This window comes from Ostrea edulis, chromosome 10 (assembly GCF_947568905.1).
Source record: "Ostrea edulis chromosome 10, xbOstEdul1.1, whole genome shotgun sequence".
Classification (NCBI taxonomy): Eukaryota; Metazoa; Mollusca; class Bivalvia; order Ostreida; family Ostreidae; genus Ostrea; species Ostrea edulis.
In genome coordinates this window covers 22,656,329-22,674,063 of record NC_079173.1, presented here as the reverse complement: position 1 = coordinate 22,674,063, position 17,735 = coordinate 22,656,329, and the positions used below count along the sequence as shown (strand labels likewise).

The following is a 17,735-nucleotide window of genomic DNA, read 5'->3' as shown; positions in this document are numbered from 1 at the left end:
AAAACCAGCTTTGTGAATTTTAAGCATCGAGTGGAAGATACGGAATGAATAAACTGTTCCAAAAACTCCGAAACGCTTGCTCCAGAGTCACGGCTTGTAGTTTAGATGTTGTTTCATATGTGAAGTGAAGTCCTTAAAAGCTATAATTGAATTTTACTTGATCAGTAATTATTGTGAAATTAATCAAACGGTACATAATACGTCCGTGAAAATGCTTGTATGGGGTGTTTTTCTTAAGCCATACTTTGTAAAACTTTTGCTTCAGGTACTATCAACCATCATCACGCTGTCACAAACTTTTTTGCACAATATGAATAAAGGGTTTTAGCTTAAAACTGTGACAGGGGGTAGATAGACAAACCAAGAATTCTGTGTATAAAGATGTCCCCCAATTTGAGCGTGATCAACAACATGTAAATATTCAAAACATCAAATTAAAAATTGTTGAGGATTAAAATTCTTGCACTATGCACACCTTTAAGTTATTTACAAAGGCCCTAGCTTTCTAACTGTGATAGGAGTTAAACGGACAAATCATGTCTTTTATTTGATACAACGGACTAAGTTCAATAACCTGTAATTTTGTCAATAATTGAGGAAAATCAAAATCCCTGCCAAATGCACATCGTTCATGCCCATACAAATACTCTGCAAAATAAGACGGTCCTCACTTGAAAACTGTGAAAGAAAAAAGATAGATCATGTACGCTTCAAAACTGTGAGAAGGTCAACAACCTGTAATTTTCTCAAAATTCAAAGAAAATCAAAATCCCTGCCACATGCACACCTTTCATGCCCATACAAACACCATGATTGTTAAGTAAGAACGTTCTCATTTTAAAACTGTGGGAGACATTCATTTACTCTCCGTATGATACTCCCTCAAAAGGGACAAGCTCAACAACCTGTAATTTTCTATAAAAAGGGGATTAAGGGAAATTAAAATCTTTGGTACATGTACTTGCAGATCTTCAATATCCATACAAACACAGATCATTCTCAAAAGTTGTGAAATTGTGGGAGGAGTTCGTCGGAAAATGTATGTACCTCCATGTAACAATAATTTTTCAAATAAAGGGTTATACCTTCTAGAAGAGTTGTCGAAATGAATCAACATTGCAACATGATCTAGAGTGTTCCACAAAGAAGCTACATTGCAATTTTTAACTTGATATATGACAAGAAAAATGAAATTACAAACAGAAAAACACGAACAGACGAACGGACGTACATACATCTCTGTACCATAATATGTCCCGTATAAAGACGAGCGTATGAAAACCTACCATCGTTTTTCGATAGCATGAAATAGCAAAAGGAGAGCAAAGTGGGGTAAAAAAAATTCTGAGATTGATTACTGTTCGTTATCTTCACCTATCATATGATTAAATCAAAAAATAACTAATGATGAAAAGTGAATACAACGAACAGTGATCAATCTCATAACTCCTATAAGCAATACAACATAGATAGTTAAGTAAACACGGACCCTTGGATATACCAGAGGTGGGATCAGGTGCCTAGGATGAGTAAGCATCCCCTGTTGACCTGTCACACGCACTGTGAGCCCTATATCTTTCTTAGGTAAACGTAGTTATCAGTGTGCCAAGAACGACGGCATAAGAATCAGTATGAAAAATGTCAGACAGCATTTGACCTAATGATAGGTTGTAATGGCAATTCAAAAAATACTCATAAATCCCACAAATAATATAAAAATTAAGAGTAGAGCAAACACGGACCCCCAGACGCACCAGAGGTGGGATCAGATGCCTAGAGGAAGTAGGCATCCCTTATTGTCCGGTCACACCCATCATGACCCCTCTAGAAGTAGGCATCCCTTATTGTCCGGCCACACCCATCATGAGCCCTCTGTCTAAATCGGTTAAATGAAGTAATCCTTAGTAAAAATTGATGTGTAAAAAACTGTCTAAATTGGTAAGAATTCTTTTTTAGAAATTACGGTAAATTAGATCATTATAACGACCATACCATTTGCAAAATTCTGACTTTAATGAGACAATTGAAACACCTGTGATATGTTATTTTTCAGTCGCCTGTCTTTGTTGGTTTTTTTTTTAAAGATCATGCGCAGAACATGCTAGCGTATCGAAACATTTAAGAGATGTAAACACCATGTGCTGGTGTTAATGAACAGATTCCTACATAAATACGGGAAGGAGTAGGTACAGTTTCTAAGGTCATTTGGCCCAAAGTATCGATGATTTCACTTGGAGCTTAAACCCTGACATTGAAATAAGGAATAGATTAGCAAACCCAAAATCCGCTCAGTTTGGTCAGCAAAATGATTTGTGTCATATGACGAGGGCTAGAAGTTGGCATAAAATTGCAGAAATGCCATTGTCAATGAAAATAGCCACAAATTCAGAGGTTTTTCCTTTCAGAAAACATACAGCGCATGCGTCGAACAAATTCATATTCAAGTATGTTTTTCATCTTAAAATAATACACAATATATATCATTTTCATTTTGCTCGACAAATGCGCACATCTTTTCCTGAGCAAAAATATGTACGATATTTGGCAGTTTTCAGGTTTATTTTTAAAAACAAAGGCGGAAAATGTCTTATTCATGATGTCATAATGCCATCCAATTAGGAATACCATAATGATTTGTTGACATAGTATACCAGACACATTTTATTGAGAGAAATTTTTCATGTATACATGTATTGTACATTGTATACATTTTTCACGTATACAATCGTACCCCGCTTGTCATAAAATTGTGTTGTTAGTTTTTCGTTAACGTCCATGTTAAAATACATCCACAGGTGGTGCGTGTATAGAAGACAACAGGGTTTTATTTATTTCGAGTTCACTGGAATATATCGAATAGAAATATGCATGAAAGTGACTGTGAATATTGTTACTATATATAACGCCGTAAATCTATTTACATGTAAATACAAGGACATAGCAAAATATATTTTTTACTCGTGAAGCTTTTGAATAAATTCAGCTTCATAAGAATACAAAAACATATCAGCTAATAAAGTAGTACAATTCGTGCCCATGGGAATTCCAATTGACTCTTGGAAGACCTGATCACAAAAGACTACACAGATATTGTCAATGGGCGTAAAATTAGAGTGGTGTTTAACAAAGTAATTTATGTATGACTAATCACAAGATATGAATATTTCTGAGTTTCATTTTTTAGTGACCAGCGTCCTCCGTCATACGTTACCAATTGAACATTTTCAACTTCTTCTTGATAACTACTACTTCAATTCTTTTCAAATTTGATATGGAGCAATTTTGGGACAAGGGAAACAACAATTGTCCAATTTTGGGACAAGGGGAACAACAATTGTCCAATTTTGGGACAAGGGCAACAACAATTGTAAATTTAATGATGATGCATTGGCTATATAGTTACTTATAGTTACAAAACAATGATTATGAATACACATACTGGATTGGGAACCACAACAAGTAATTGAGGGAAAACTAGCGATTCCTTTTTATCACAAAGGCAGCTTATAAGTTAATTCAGAAGAATTTAAGGTGGCTCGCCACACTTTCAAAGAGTTTCTCAAATCAGCGCGAAATGGTTTAATTATGAAAGATCTTAGTTACATGGATTTTTGGCAGGGTATATGGACCTGCGGAACCAAATCTCCTAGCAGCATGTAACCAGCGCGCTATACCGCTCGACCATCTAGGCAAGTCAATATATATATATATATATATATATATATATATATATATATATATTCAATAAAAAAAATTCTTGGTATCGGGGTAGAATAAAGTAAAAAAAAAAAATAATAAAATCCAATACTCAAACTTTTATCTATAGCGCTTTCGCACTGCGGAGCCCGTCAGTAGATGTATAAACAATGTAAACAAGTTCCATTATGACGTCATCCTCGTGACCGTGTCTATGTACACGAACACGGTCAGCGAATTTGGTTCCTGTTTGACCTATATAGTTTTCTCCACATGTAGGGCACGTCATACAATAAAGAAGATTTTTAGATTTACACGTCATAGTTGAATCTACATTGAAGTTCATTCCGTTTTTGAACGTTATGGAGTGGCCGGTTTGTATAAATTAGCAAGTACCGCATCTTGGATCCTCGCATTTGAAGACTGCTGGTTTTTCGGGGTTTGATGTAAATTTGGCTTTAGTGAGAATTTTTTTTCAAATTTGGTGGTTGACGTCTGCTGTGGAGTATATCCGTGGGCTGAATGAGGTCATTTAATGTTCCTGATTGTTGAAGAATAGGGAATAACTGCTTGACTGTTTTGAATATGTTGTGATTTCTGGGGTTGTGTGTAAGAACGAAAGGAATTTTGTTGTTGGTTTCTTCTTGTTGTTTAGTAGTTCGCAATTCTGTTATGGGAGTTTCTTTAGCCTTTTGTATAGCTGTTTCAATTAATTTTGGTGGATATTTCTGTCTGCATAAAAATATCTTAAGTTCAGATAATCTTGTATTTCTGTGATCCTCATCTATTAGTATTGTGCAAATTCTCCGGGCCATGTTAAAAGGGATGTTTCGTTTGGTGTGAGATGGATGACATGAGTTAAACATCAAATATTGATGGGAATCTGTATTCTTGTAGTAGAGATCTGTTATGATTTTCACCCCCTCCTTTACAATCAGGATGTCTAAAAAAGGTAATTCATTTTCGTTAATTTCCATTGTAAATCGTATGTTATCGTGTAGGTGATTCAGCATGTTGTGGAAGTGTTGTAGATCTTGTAAAGATTTGGTCCAAAAAATAAAGCAATCATCCAAATAGCGTTACCAGTTATTCTCAATATACAGGCCAAATTCTTCTCCAAAACCTGATTTGCATTCTGTAAATAGTTTCTCCTCAAGAAAGCCCAAAACTAAAGTTGCGTAAGTGGGGGCGACTTTTGTCCCCATGGCTGTTCCTTTTGTTTGAAGAAAGTATTTGTTATCAAAAAAGAAATGATGGTACTAACGTTAGGATAGATAATATACCCGATGCAATAATATGTTGATGATACTAGCGATAGAATAGCAATGACAAAGCATTTTTCCCTGTTTTATTGAAGCACTATCTTGTCCATGGTATAAAAAAATCTAGTCTTTAATTCATTTTGAGGAATAGTCGTGTAACGTGCTGAAAAGTCCTACGTTTTTATGTTATTGATTTGGAAAAACGTTTTGTGATTTTAAATTTGCTGGTGGTTCTTATTTAGAATTCACATTTGATTTTCACCAATGCTGACACATGCTGTTGCACAATACGTTCGAAGTGCTTTCATCGCACCTGTTTATACTATCGTGAGAAGCAAATACGTGGGCCCTTCATGCCATTTATGTACATCTCCGAAGTTGCTCGCAGCACTTTTTAAGCACATAAATGTATCTGATAATTTGCATTTCTGAACCCACATGAATATTTATGTAAAAATAATTTAACAATGAAAAACTTTGTAAACCATACAAAATGTGAAATAAACGTATGTTTGAATTGTTAACTTCCTGTCTCCAATTTGAAATCCTAAAGAATATGCCATCTTAAGATCGAGGTCTGAGTCTATAAGAGATCCAAGACATCAAAATGCAAATGAGAGCTGTACTCAAAAGGCTATGCAAGTTGTTATTATTTTTTTTATCTAATATAACCGTAGGTTTGCAACTTGTGTCTTTCGATGAAGATGATGAAAGATACATCATAAGAAATTAATAGATATCGATCAAGTATTGAAAAATTGCATTAGCTGTCACGCATAAAGCATGCATTTTAAATCATATATCACAAAAGAATTTTGGGGGAAACTGTAGCACACAGCTTTTAAAAATGAAAGCTGATAAATATCAAATCTTATTTCAATTTAGAATGAAAAGCATCATGAATGGTTTACTTCGGTTTTATATCATTGACATATGTGCGAGTTGTAACCAGGGTTTATCTTTGTTTCAATAAAATGACGTGTACATGTATATATACAATGTGATTTTGTTTCAGAATTCTTTAAAATGTAAGTAACTTATTAACACGATGCAGGTGTTTCAACAGTCTCGTTTAAAGTTAGCATTTCGCAAATTCTATGGTCGTTATAACGATCTAGTTTGCCAGAATAACCTATCATTTGGTCAAATGTCGTCTGACGTGTTTCATACCGATTGTTATGCCGTTATTGGCACATTGGCTTTGACTACGGATTAATCCGACAGGGGATGCTTACTCCTCCTAGGCACCTCTGGTGTGTCCAGGGGTCCGTATTTGCCTAACTCTCTATTTTGTATTGCTTATAGGAGTTATGAGATTGGTCACTGTCCGTTAAATTCACCTTTCATGTGCAATGATGAGATAGCAGTACCACTTTTTTACAACGTCTGTAGAGCCCTCTGACATGATAATGTTTTGGAGATGATTACTCCTACTGTTTGACATTGCTGTTCAAAGTATGGAGTATTTCAAATGACACAGAAAGAGAAGGTGTGATGAAAAGAAATTGCTGCTAAATGTCACAAAAGGACAAATAAATGGTACCTTTGTATACGTGATATCATAAACGGAATGATTTATCTCTTACGTGTAGAACTATTGCTTAGATTGACCTACGGATATGCACATGCTTGTTCTTCCAGTTTATACAATTGTCCTTGATTTGTATAACTCCGTTTACCAGATCAGGATATAGGGCTCACGGCGGGTGTGACCGGTCAACAGGAGATGCTTGCTGCTCCTGGGCACCTGGTCCCGCCTCTGGTGTGTCCAGGGGTCCGTGTTTGCCCAACTATCTATTTTGTATTGCTTGTAGGAGTTGTGAGATTGGTCGCTGTTCGTTGTCTTCACCTTGTATTCATAGGGCATGAAAAGAGTCCAGGAATCTGTAGAAAAGCTATTAACACGTACGTGACATGCCATACCAAAGATATGGGAAACACTGATGGAAATCAAGTCTCCACTTAAAACGTACCAGGTGAGATCATAGGTTGTATTCCTCTATAATGTCAACATTTCAATTCAATACAGTTTGTCGAGCACACAGTTGTATTGTAACTTGACATATGTGTTTCATAATCATGATCCATTGTCAAAATGTGCACTACCTTTTATATTCCTTACTACGTGTCGTTTCGCCAATTTCAACGTAATGCACCTATCCATTTGCGTTTGGTTAAAAATGTACACTACAACTATATCATAAGATTCAGATTTCAAAAAAATTCAACGATTTTGATCATCCCAAATCAACGACACTTGCTACAAGTAAATTTTTTTTTTTCAAATAATGATAATGAGAACTAAATTTGTTTTTAAAAGTACATATTTCAAGTTTTGAACATCATAGGAAATTTACAAGTCCCGTTTCTTTTAGCAATTTTATATCTACAATCACTGCAACCAAAATAAGCCAAAACATATATTATATCAATCTGTGCATACTTTTGTCTGTATTGAATGCTCCATCACCAATAGGCAAACTTACATTCTCGGATAAATAAAAAATACGAAATGTCATAGATGTGGGTGTGACCGGTCGACAGGGATGGTTACTCCTCCTATACACTTGCTCCCACCTCTGGAATATCCAGGTGCATGTTTGCCCAACTTTTTATTTTGTATTCCTCATAGGAGGTTTGAGGTGGTCATTGTTCATTATCTTCACCTTTCATTGATCACTGTTCGTTTTTGTTAAGTTTTACATTTGTGAGATAGATCACCTTTTGCATTGCAGGATCACACAAGACTTCTGGAGTCTGTAGCAAAATTGATTACATTTACATGTTCTGTGGGAACAACGATTCGGAAAAAACTGATGGAAATGACGTCGCCATATCAAAGGCACCAGGTGAGGTATTAGATATAACCACATCAAATTCAATGCTGCAATATGGACGTAGATGATCGAGGGCACCTTGCTTCAAAATTGGCAGCCAGCGAAGAATGATGAAAATATGATGACTCCTTTACTTCAGAGAATGATTGTCCAGTGAGAGACCCAACTCGTTAAATACACACCATAAGGTTCCACTTAAGCCAAACTACTTTCATACATTGTTTAGCCACATTTCTAATTGTCTGTCAAATGTCAGTATTTAGTGTTAAACATTGATATATTTACCATTATATCGCAAATACTAAACAACATGTTGATCAGCTCCTCTCCAATTCTGTATATTCTGATCAGTGGAAATGAGAACAAAACAATGCGCTTTTCGGAAAATGGGGGCGAGTGTTTTTTAAGCTTGAAGACAAAGATATTTGAACAGTTTACAAGAGTTGTGTTCTATAAGTAAATGCTATATTGAATTGATAAAGAAAATGCAATAGAAGAAAGCTACTTCCATATAACACATTTACACGTTATTTTAAATCCTTTGATCTTTGCTTAAAATTATAAAGACCGAATCACAAACTTCAGTATGGCGTTTGGATCTCGGTCCCCCGTGTGCAGAATAAAAACAAAGTTTTATTGCCCTTTCCCGTCTCAGACAACGTAAAAGCACCTCATTCGATGGCTAGAGAAGTTGATGTTAATACTGCGAACCAAACACAAGAAATTAATCCAAATCCGGGATTTTTCATCAATTCTTCATTCGGTAATTCTACTTTCAATTTCTCAAAGTGGACTGGCACTGGTTCACTGCCTGATAGTGATTATATCTAAGCTCTTTACAATTAAATGAATTTGAAAAAATATGAATTACTTCAGATTGCACAACTTTGTTAATAATTTGATGCTTATGAATATGATATTAAATTGGATATCAATTCCAGAATTTAATTTATTGACCCTTTTCAACATTATGCACTCTTAAACGATATGACATCACATATACCGTTCTTGTGGATGTTCCGAAAATCCCTACTTATCCAAAGGATTACGTGTAAATTTTAATACAGACTTTTAAAATCCACACGTTAGAAAAGATTTGAAAATGTAAAAAAAATTAGTAATTCAGAGGTATATAAATATATATATAATGCTATAAAAAGTAACAACGCTTTAAAAAGTTTCGTATGCAAAAGTATTACCCCTCTAAGTATCTACAAGACGAATTTCGATGATTTTTACAAGTACGTAAAGGAATATTGATTAGCATTATTCATACTTCATTAACCGCCGCTTTGGTCTAGAGGGGCGGTAACCGTTTCACTTTGGCAGAACGTTTACCACATGACTGCCGTGGTGTGGCTACATTATAGCACTGTAACCACGTGCTTACAAATATGTTTAAGCAATCTTTTTTAAAAACATGGTTAATGTTTTCATAGCAACTCCCAACACTTAGCTTTTCCGTGAAATGTCCCGTACTTGTTCCTATACACTGTACGAAATAAATTAATTGCACGGTTTAATAAATTCAACTTAACATTGACCAGGCAATAAACACCTTTGCATCAACTGTAAAATACAACTTTTATTCCTTTATTATACAGTTATCATATACAAAATTGCATGAAAAGAAATACTGCATCTAGTCATCAAACACATAGTCCTAAGTCCCAGTTTCACTGTAGTATCAATATTGGTTGCTTAATATGTAATGACTAAGTCTTTAGTTGATGTTTTGGTGTATAGTTCTTGCTTCTTTGGTACCCGTTGGTATGTGTGGTTTTTTAATTGCTTTGAAAATATTTGTTCCTATATATTCGATTTTAAGTTCACAATAGGAAAAATGAAGACGAAATCGGCAAATCTGACTGTGGCCTTTGTAGAGCTCGTTCTGTACAACTGCAATATAATTGTTGAAGTATTATAACTATTACCAGAAAAATATGCTCATCTTCGGGGGCTACTAATCCCAGACTCCCCCCCCCCCCTCCTAGCATTTATTTAATCCCTAGCTACGCCACTGATGAATGTTTTATAAGTGTTGATCAATAGATATCGAAAATTTTCACCATCAGTAGACAAAGTGTAGGGTATTATAACAGACCTGTTGTCATTGTCAATCGGATCTGTCAGTTACAGCAATATCAATGCAAAATGATTTTTGTTTTCCTACCAGTAACAATTCATGATTCCTTGGCAACTATTTTAAGGAAGTTAATCTCTATATATTCTATTTTCTCAAACAGTATCAATCTCTGAACCGCGAGATACAGAAGACGGCAATGGCCATGAAATAGCATCAAGTAAATTTATATTTATGCACTTTTCATTTCAATTATTTGATATATTCAATGTCTCTGGTGTTACAAAAATAATTTTGAAACCGAAGCATCATTCTTGCAATTTATCAAATTTTCAAAGATATCGTTTTGAAGTGCAATTCGTTGACATACTTGCTTTTACTAATTCCAACTCCAAATCCTTTGTTTCATTCGAAGGTTATTCATTCTAGGCGTCTGGTATATCCAGGGGTCCATGTCTGCCAGACGCTTTATTTTGTATTCCTTATAAGAGTTATGAGATTGATCACCGTTCGTTATTTTCACCTTTCATTCTTACTATTTGCTTCCAACGTTAGAAATCCACTTCTACAATCTAATTGTGCAATCACATTTGAAGATGATTACCTATAATTCTAATTTCAATGCGTTAATCGCAGCTTTACTTTACTTGTGGAGCGGCTTACATCAAAATTTCATTGAAATGAAAAGTGAAGATAACGAACAGATATCTCAATCTCATACCTCCTACAAGCAATACAAAATAGAGAGTTGGGCAAACACAGACCCTTATAATATAAAATATTTCACTTGTGGAAACAATCACGAAATTTAGCACACATATTGGTTAGATAATATTGATTCTCAAATTATCGTTGGTCATTGTAATTTCCGTCATTTTCAAACTGGCTGTTGTTTAATTTTCATGCTGGCCTGTCCGACTTGTAGTCATATTTTCAGTCATATTTTTATATATTTTGGCATAATTTAGTTTTCTACATGATATTTCAATTGTCTAATTTTGAAATAAAATGAAAATCATTTTCATATCACTCAATTCTGGTCTGAAATGTATCGATTTCGAGTTGTAAATTTCTAAAATACAAAACATTGTTCTGCAATTTGGGGGTTCAGTGTTACTTATGTTTTATTTCAAAACATGAATCTATAAAAACAAAAGCCACGATAACGAGTAGTGATTATAATCATAATTCCTGTAAAGAATGAACAATTCATAAGTGGACCTGGACAAACATTAATTGATTCATGTATTATTCCCTAACGGTTGGCTTATAAAATAATTGACAACACGATAGGACCATCTAATATCCAACTTAGCTGAATACCAGACTGTTAGTATTAAAAGTTACTATAGTTTCATAGCATGGCATACAAAAGATCTTACTCTAGCAAATAAGCTTGTAATACATATTTTTGTATATCGAAGTAAAATAATTCTCAAAGAAATTTAGTTTATATGATATGGCTCTCAACTTCTTAGCTAAGTCAGTATGCAAGGTGAAGATAACGAACAGTGATCAATCTCATAACTCCTATAAGCAATAAAAAATAGATAGTTGGGCAAACACGGACACCTGGACCAGAGGTGTTACGATTCCATTCACACTGACATCAATTTTGACTACGGATTTCTCCATTTACCTGATAAAGGGCTCACGGCGGATGTGACCGGTCGACAGGGGATGCTTACTCCTCCTAGGCACCTGATCCCACCTTTGGTATATCCAGGGGTCTGTGTTTGCCCAACTATCTATTTTGTATTGGTTATAGGAGTTATGAGATTGATCACTGTTCCTTTTCTTCACCTTTCATTGGTATGATTAAGGAATATATACGAGACAATTATACGTAGATAAGAAACTTATATATCTATCTTATGAAGTCCAATGTAAAAATCGGGATTATAAAATTTCGATACACAATTTGAAAAACAAGAAATTTATAAAACGCAATACCCAAATTTTAATTAAGGGTAACACCCCTCAGATACAATCCAATCTCTAAAATATTTCCATCAATAATGTAAGATGCTGAAAACTCCATTGATCAATTTTCAAAAGAACAATATAACTGTTAAATGTACTGTGCACTAAATATAGAAATTTAGGTACTTTATATCCTTCTGTTTTAATGCATGAGATATTTCAAGTTAATATTTTACCTATATAATTCAAAGTGACTACAGAGGCAGTAGACTCTCCTACAACACCGGATAATACGCTTTAAGATTTGAAAAACCATGTGCAGAATTTCACTTCGCAAGAATCTGGTGAGAAACCATCTAAATGTTTATCAGAAATTATGATAATGATTCATTCTTACAAATCATTCGTTAAAATGAAAATATTCCAAAATAAGTGCTCATCAGTCCATACGATTTCTTTTTATCCTGTTCGAATCCTTAATACTGGAATTCTATGCCGTCTATCAATTACATTTCCTTAATTTTCACATCCCTTAGATAACCATTAATCTCGTTGACATTCATGATATTTTCTCTTTCAGGCTGTCAAACAGTTCGAATTACTTCAACATCTCCATTGCAATTATATTATGTGAATAAAAGACAAATATCGAAGATTTATTTTATGTGTGTATGCACAGTAAAGAAGGCGTATATCGCACAGACCCTGAAGCGTACTACTACACAATTTGAACCGTTCCGTTCCTACATCAAACCGTTACCCGTTCCATTCCAATGCCAAAGCATTCCGTTCTTATCTAAAACCGTTTGTTGTCTCAAAGGGCCCCTTCCCTCAAACCGTTCGTTCCTGTATGGTCATTCGGAACTCGCGCGTCAGCCTGTCATTGTATGTCAACATGTCGCTTGATAGAGGAAGATTGATTGATTGAATGAATATTGTTTAACATCCCTCTCGAGAATATTTCACTCATATGGAGACGTCACCACTGCCGGTGAAGGGCTGCAAAATTTCGGCCTATACTCGACGCTTATGGCCTTTGAGCAGGGAGGGATCTTTATCGTGCCACGCCTGCTGTGACACGGGGCCTCGGTATTTGCGGTATCATCCGAAGGACCGCCCCATTCAGTCGCCTTCAACAACAAGCAAGAGGTACTGAAGACCTATTCTAACTCGGATCCCCACGGGATCGATAGAGGAAGAAGAAAACTATAATAATTGTTTTTGATTCAACATAATATTCTAAAGTTGCAGAATGCTAGACTTTCCACAGTTCAGATAAATTACCAATTCACCACAAGTTAGAGCATATTTTTATTTTGGGGTAAAAGGGAAATTAACTTTCACCAAAGATAGATACCGGAAATAAGCTAATTGAAGAAGAAAATAAGTGAAAACGGATTTTGTTTTTAAAATTTTGAAACCAATAAATAGCGATAATGTTACTGTTGATGAAAAGATGTGCGTTGAAGTTTTTATTTGTCGAAAGAGGATTTTGAAATTATAATATCTATTATAAGTAGTATGCTTCTCAAACTAATATGAATTTGACATGTTTTGGGTAAAAAGTTGGAAAATTAAAATGAATTTAATTACTTACTTTTTAGTATTTCAACTCAATTCAAAAGTAGGTATGAAGTGATATAGACACACCGAGTTGCTAGAGTAACTGACCCTGCACTAGTCTACGCGAACATTGACACGGAGTGCACCCTATAGGTCCCCGTTTCCTGTGACATTGGTTCCCTTGATATCCCTTTCTAAATGTTGGCAGATGTCATTAAAGTCTTTTAATGTATGTGTACCTAATGAGTACCATTACGAATACCATCAATCAACATCATAAGTTATTACGATCATTAAAACAATGCAGGCATTATCTTATCTTGAAACTTGACTATACAGCAGAATTACCCCCATATAAAGACTACTATACAGTGAGATCAACCCTTATAATAGTCACACAAAAATACAACAAATAACAAGAGGATCACTTGAAAATGCCCTAAAGTCAGAGAGCCCCGGTCTTTCAACTTGAGACAGAACTTCATTTCTCTTATGAATTTTGTCGAAGATTATGCCAGACGATTGGCTACATATGAAAAAAAAAAGAACTTGATGCCTTGTCAGATTGCATAAAAAGTACATGTGTATAATAGGAACATTAAAACCACGTATTGGACACAGAATAAAGTGCGTTCTAGCTATTATTCTGTGTTTAGTAAACAAGAAGTGATAAAGGAATTAGATAGGCTACATGAGGAATATGTTTTGGTTCCAGTTGACATAGCTTTCAACAACATTGCCTTTGTTTGTAAGGCTCATTATTACAATAGTATTTTAAACGAACTTGGTATTAATTCTACATACGGTAACCCTACTTATACATGTACTCCGGCTTCCCTTTCAAAAAATAAAATTCTTCAAAATCATGTCTCAGTCTTAAAACACATTTAAAGTTTAAAGTCAGCATTTCGCAAATTCTATGGTCGTTATAACGATCTAGTTTGCAAATACAACCTATCATTTGGGTCAAACGCTGCCTTACGGATTCTTAAGCCGTTCTTGGCACACCGATTTTGATTACGGATAACTCCTTTACCTTATTAAGATAGGGGTCATAGCGGGTGTTGCCAGTCGAAAGGGGATGCTTACTCTTCCTAAGCACCTGATCCCACCTCTGGTGTGTCCAACTCTCTATTTTGTATTGCTTTTAGGAGTTGTGAGATTGATCACTGTTCGTTATCTTCACCGTTCACATAATATTCCAGTCAATGGGACAAATGACTATCAGGTACCTATACTGGGTTCCTAAACTTCACAGAAACCCTGACACACATAGATTTATTGCTGGATCCAGAAATTATTCTTCCAAGCACTTACGCTTATTCGTTATGAAAATATTAGGTGTTCTGAAAGAGAAACTTCAAAAGTATTGTGCCATGACATATGTCCCAAGTGGTGTGAATCAAATGTGGATTCTAAAACATTATAAAGAACATTTAGTAAATTTGAAATCATCAAATTTTCTTGAATCAACAACATCAAAACATGAATTGAGACAGACTACTGATAAATAAGTTGGTGTTACAGGGGTTTCAACAAGATTGTAAATATGGTTGTTACATGTTTAACGATCTGATTTGCCAATTCAATCTGTAATTGGGTAAAATGTTGTCTGATATGTTTCATACCAATTGATGCCATCATTAACACGCAGATTTGGACTATGGATTACTCCCTTTACCTGATCAAGATATAGGGCCCACGGCGGGTGTGACCGGTGTTGTATAGCAGCCTTTCCCCCATATTAACTTTACCCCCCGAAAAAATGGCTATATAGTAGCCTTTCCCCCTAGGGGGAAAATCTACTATATAGTAGATCTTCCCCATAGCAGGGTTACACCTTTACGTTTTTGGTTTTGATTTTAGAAAACAGATTATGGAAAGTCAGTCTGGCTTTGTACAACAAATATTGATATTGCATAGATCTGAGTATCGAATAGTGTATGTTGCCGATAATTTGAATGTAGATACATGTATTTTCATAGACATACATTTTAGAGATATAGTTTACGGTATTACTGAGAAGGTATAAAACATGCGAAAATGATGCACAAATTCATAAAAAGCATTTTTGTGGAAAACAAAGAGTAAGACCACTTACAATGTATCAGAATAAATCTTTATGTTCAATGATGGTCTGCAGTCTTAATTGTATCGATATCTTGAATTAACAAGAGGCCAATCGACCTTGACGGTCACCTGAGCCCATGCATGGACCTGTATGAAAGGCTCTTATTTGCATAATCCCCCCAAAGCCTTTACAATTGAATCATTTGGTAGACTGCATTATCTAACCTCTTTACAAAAGCATTCAGTGTTCCATATCTCAATATATTTTGGCATATTAATAGACGGAATTTCAGACACCACCAACACCCTTCAGCAAAATGTAAAACTTATACTGTACCAATTTTGATGCACCAGATGCGCATTTCGACAAATGATGTCTCTTCAGTGATGCTCATCCGAAATTTCTGAAATCCGAAATAACAATGAACTTTTAGAGGTATTTTAGGGGAAAACGGAGTGCCAAAAAAGTGGAGTCAAATTCGTCTAAGGATAAGAGCTATGCGTGAGGGAGATAATCCTTAATTTTGAAATGAATTTCTAAATTTTATAACAGCAATTAAATATACAGCCGTATTTTCAAGCTAGTAACGAAGTACTTAGCTACTGGGCTTTCCCCAAAAGTATTACTCGGGTAGGCAGCATCTTGATCACTTCATCTTTCATCTTTTTATTTATCTAGTTTTCATATAACATCAAAAGAACTAGACATAAGGTTTTAAGCATTATAAACATTAACTCTCTTTGACCATTTTATCTCCCCCTTCCCCCATTCTGAAACCCTGCAACCTGGTTGTTAGATCATGAAATTTACAATTTTGTTAGAGGTTCCCTTGCCCATCATTACTATCTGCTCAGTCTGTCTGTTATTTGCCTAGTAGTAGAGAAGATTTTAAAGGAATTATCACTATGTGACTTTTATGGCCACGGCCTACCACAGAAACCTCTACCCCAGAGGTAATGGAATTTACAATTTTGGTAGCGGCTTTCTGGCTCATCATTACTATATATTCAGTTAGTCTGCTATATGCCTAAGAGTAGAGAAGATTTTTAAAGAATTGCATAAACAGACGATGGACAATGGACGAGGACTGACGCAGACCAATAGCAATAGGTCATCTGAGTGACCCAGGTGACCTAAAAATGTTTATTATAAATGGTATTTATAAGTTACGTAATTTATATTCCAAAAACGGCTCCTCAAGTAGCAAGGTATTAGCAATTTACAAGGAGACAAAATAGGGAGAAAATTAGTGAATCTCTTATATTCACCTTTAGATGAATATTTATAGGATTTCCAGTTGCATTCTAGAAATGAGATGGAAACATTCAAGAATAGTCGCTTTTCATTTTATTTGTAAAAGAATATTAACAAAATAAAATCCACAAATCAGAGAGAAACGCACATGAATGTATGTGCAGGACTGCAGCTTTGACACTTGAATAATTCTATCATACAATTTTATAAAATTGTTACATACAAAACTTAAAAAGTAACGAGAGGCCCATAAGCAACATTGCTCACCCGAGCAGCAGGTCCTAGCAATAAACAAGCTTGAGCAAAACTGTCATTATACTAGTACTTTGATTCAGAAACAAAAATTCAAAGGTAACAACAAACAATTCGTTATTTGATTATTATGTCCCCCAGTAGAGGCCGTATGACCCTTCATTTAAACATATTTAATCTAAGAATGCTTTGTGCCAAATTTTGGTTGAAATTGACCCAGTGGTTTTGGAGAAGATTTTTAAAAGTCGTCAATGCATTTTTACTATTTCGCTGTTAATGTGGCCCTTCATTTAAATAACCTTGAATCTCCATTACCCCAGGTAGCTTTGTGCCAAGTTTGGTTGAAATTAATCCAGTGGTTCTGGAGAGGAAGTCGAAAATGTGGAAAGGTTGCAGACGGACAGACGACGGACAAGAGGTGATCAGAAGAGCTGAAAACGTTTTAGGAGTGCATACTAAAAATCAAAACATTCTTCGTATAGGAATGAAATATGATGACGTTGTCCATCTGTCAGATTCAAAATAAATTCATCTATGGAGAGATTTTGTAAACAAATATGTATAAATCAAAGTACTGACAGTACATCTGGGACTGATTTGCACCGCCTGGAATAATTACGATTATATCGATAGCATGTTCACATCTATTAATCCACCAATGACCCGAGAACAGTTGGGGGAAGTTTTCTTTCAAAAACATCTAATTCAATTGAAAAATCCCACTTCCCTCTAATGAGGTGTAAAGAATCATGTCTAGCGAGAGAGCGAGTTGATTTCTTAGTAGCGGCAATTTG

At 35.1% G+C, this 17,735-nt stretch overlaps 1 long non-coding RNA gene across 1 annotated transcript; it reads left to right on the top strand.

The window, feature by feature from the left end:
• The first annotated feature begins 747 nt into the window (after nt 1-747).
• On the top strand, nt 748-12,460 carry LOC130051044 (uncharacterized). Its single transcript, XR_008799452.1, has 6 exons — nt 748-1,039; nt 6,773-6,934; nt 7,694-7,807; nt 10,042-10,098; nt 12,053-12,145; nt 12,382-12,460. It is a non-coding gene; the product is annotated as an uncharacterized LOC130051044 (long non-coding RNA).
• The last annotated feature ends 5,275 nt before the right edge of the window (nt 12,461-17,735 follow it).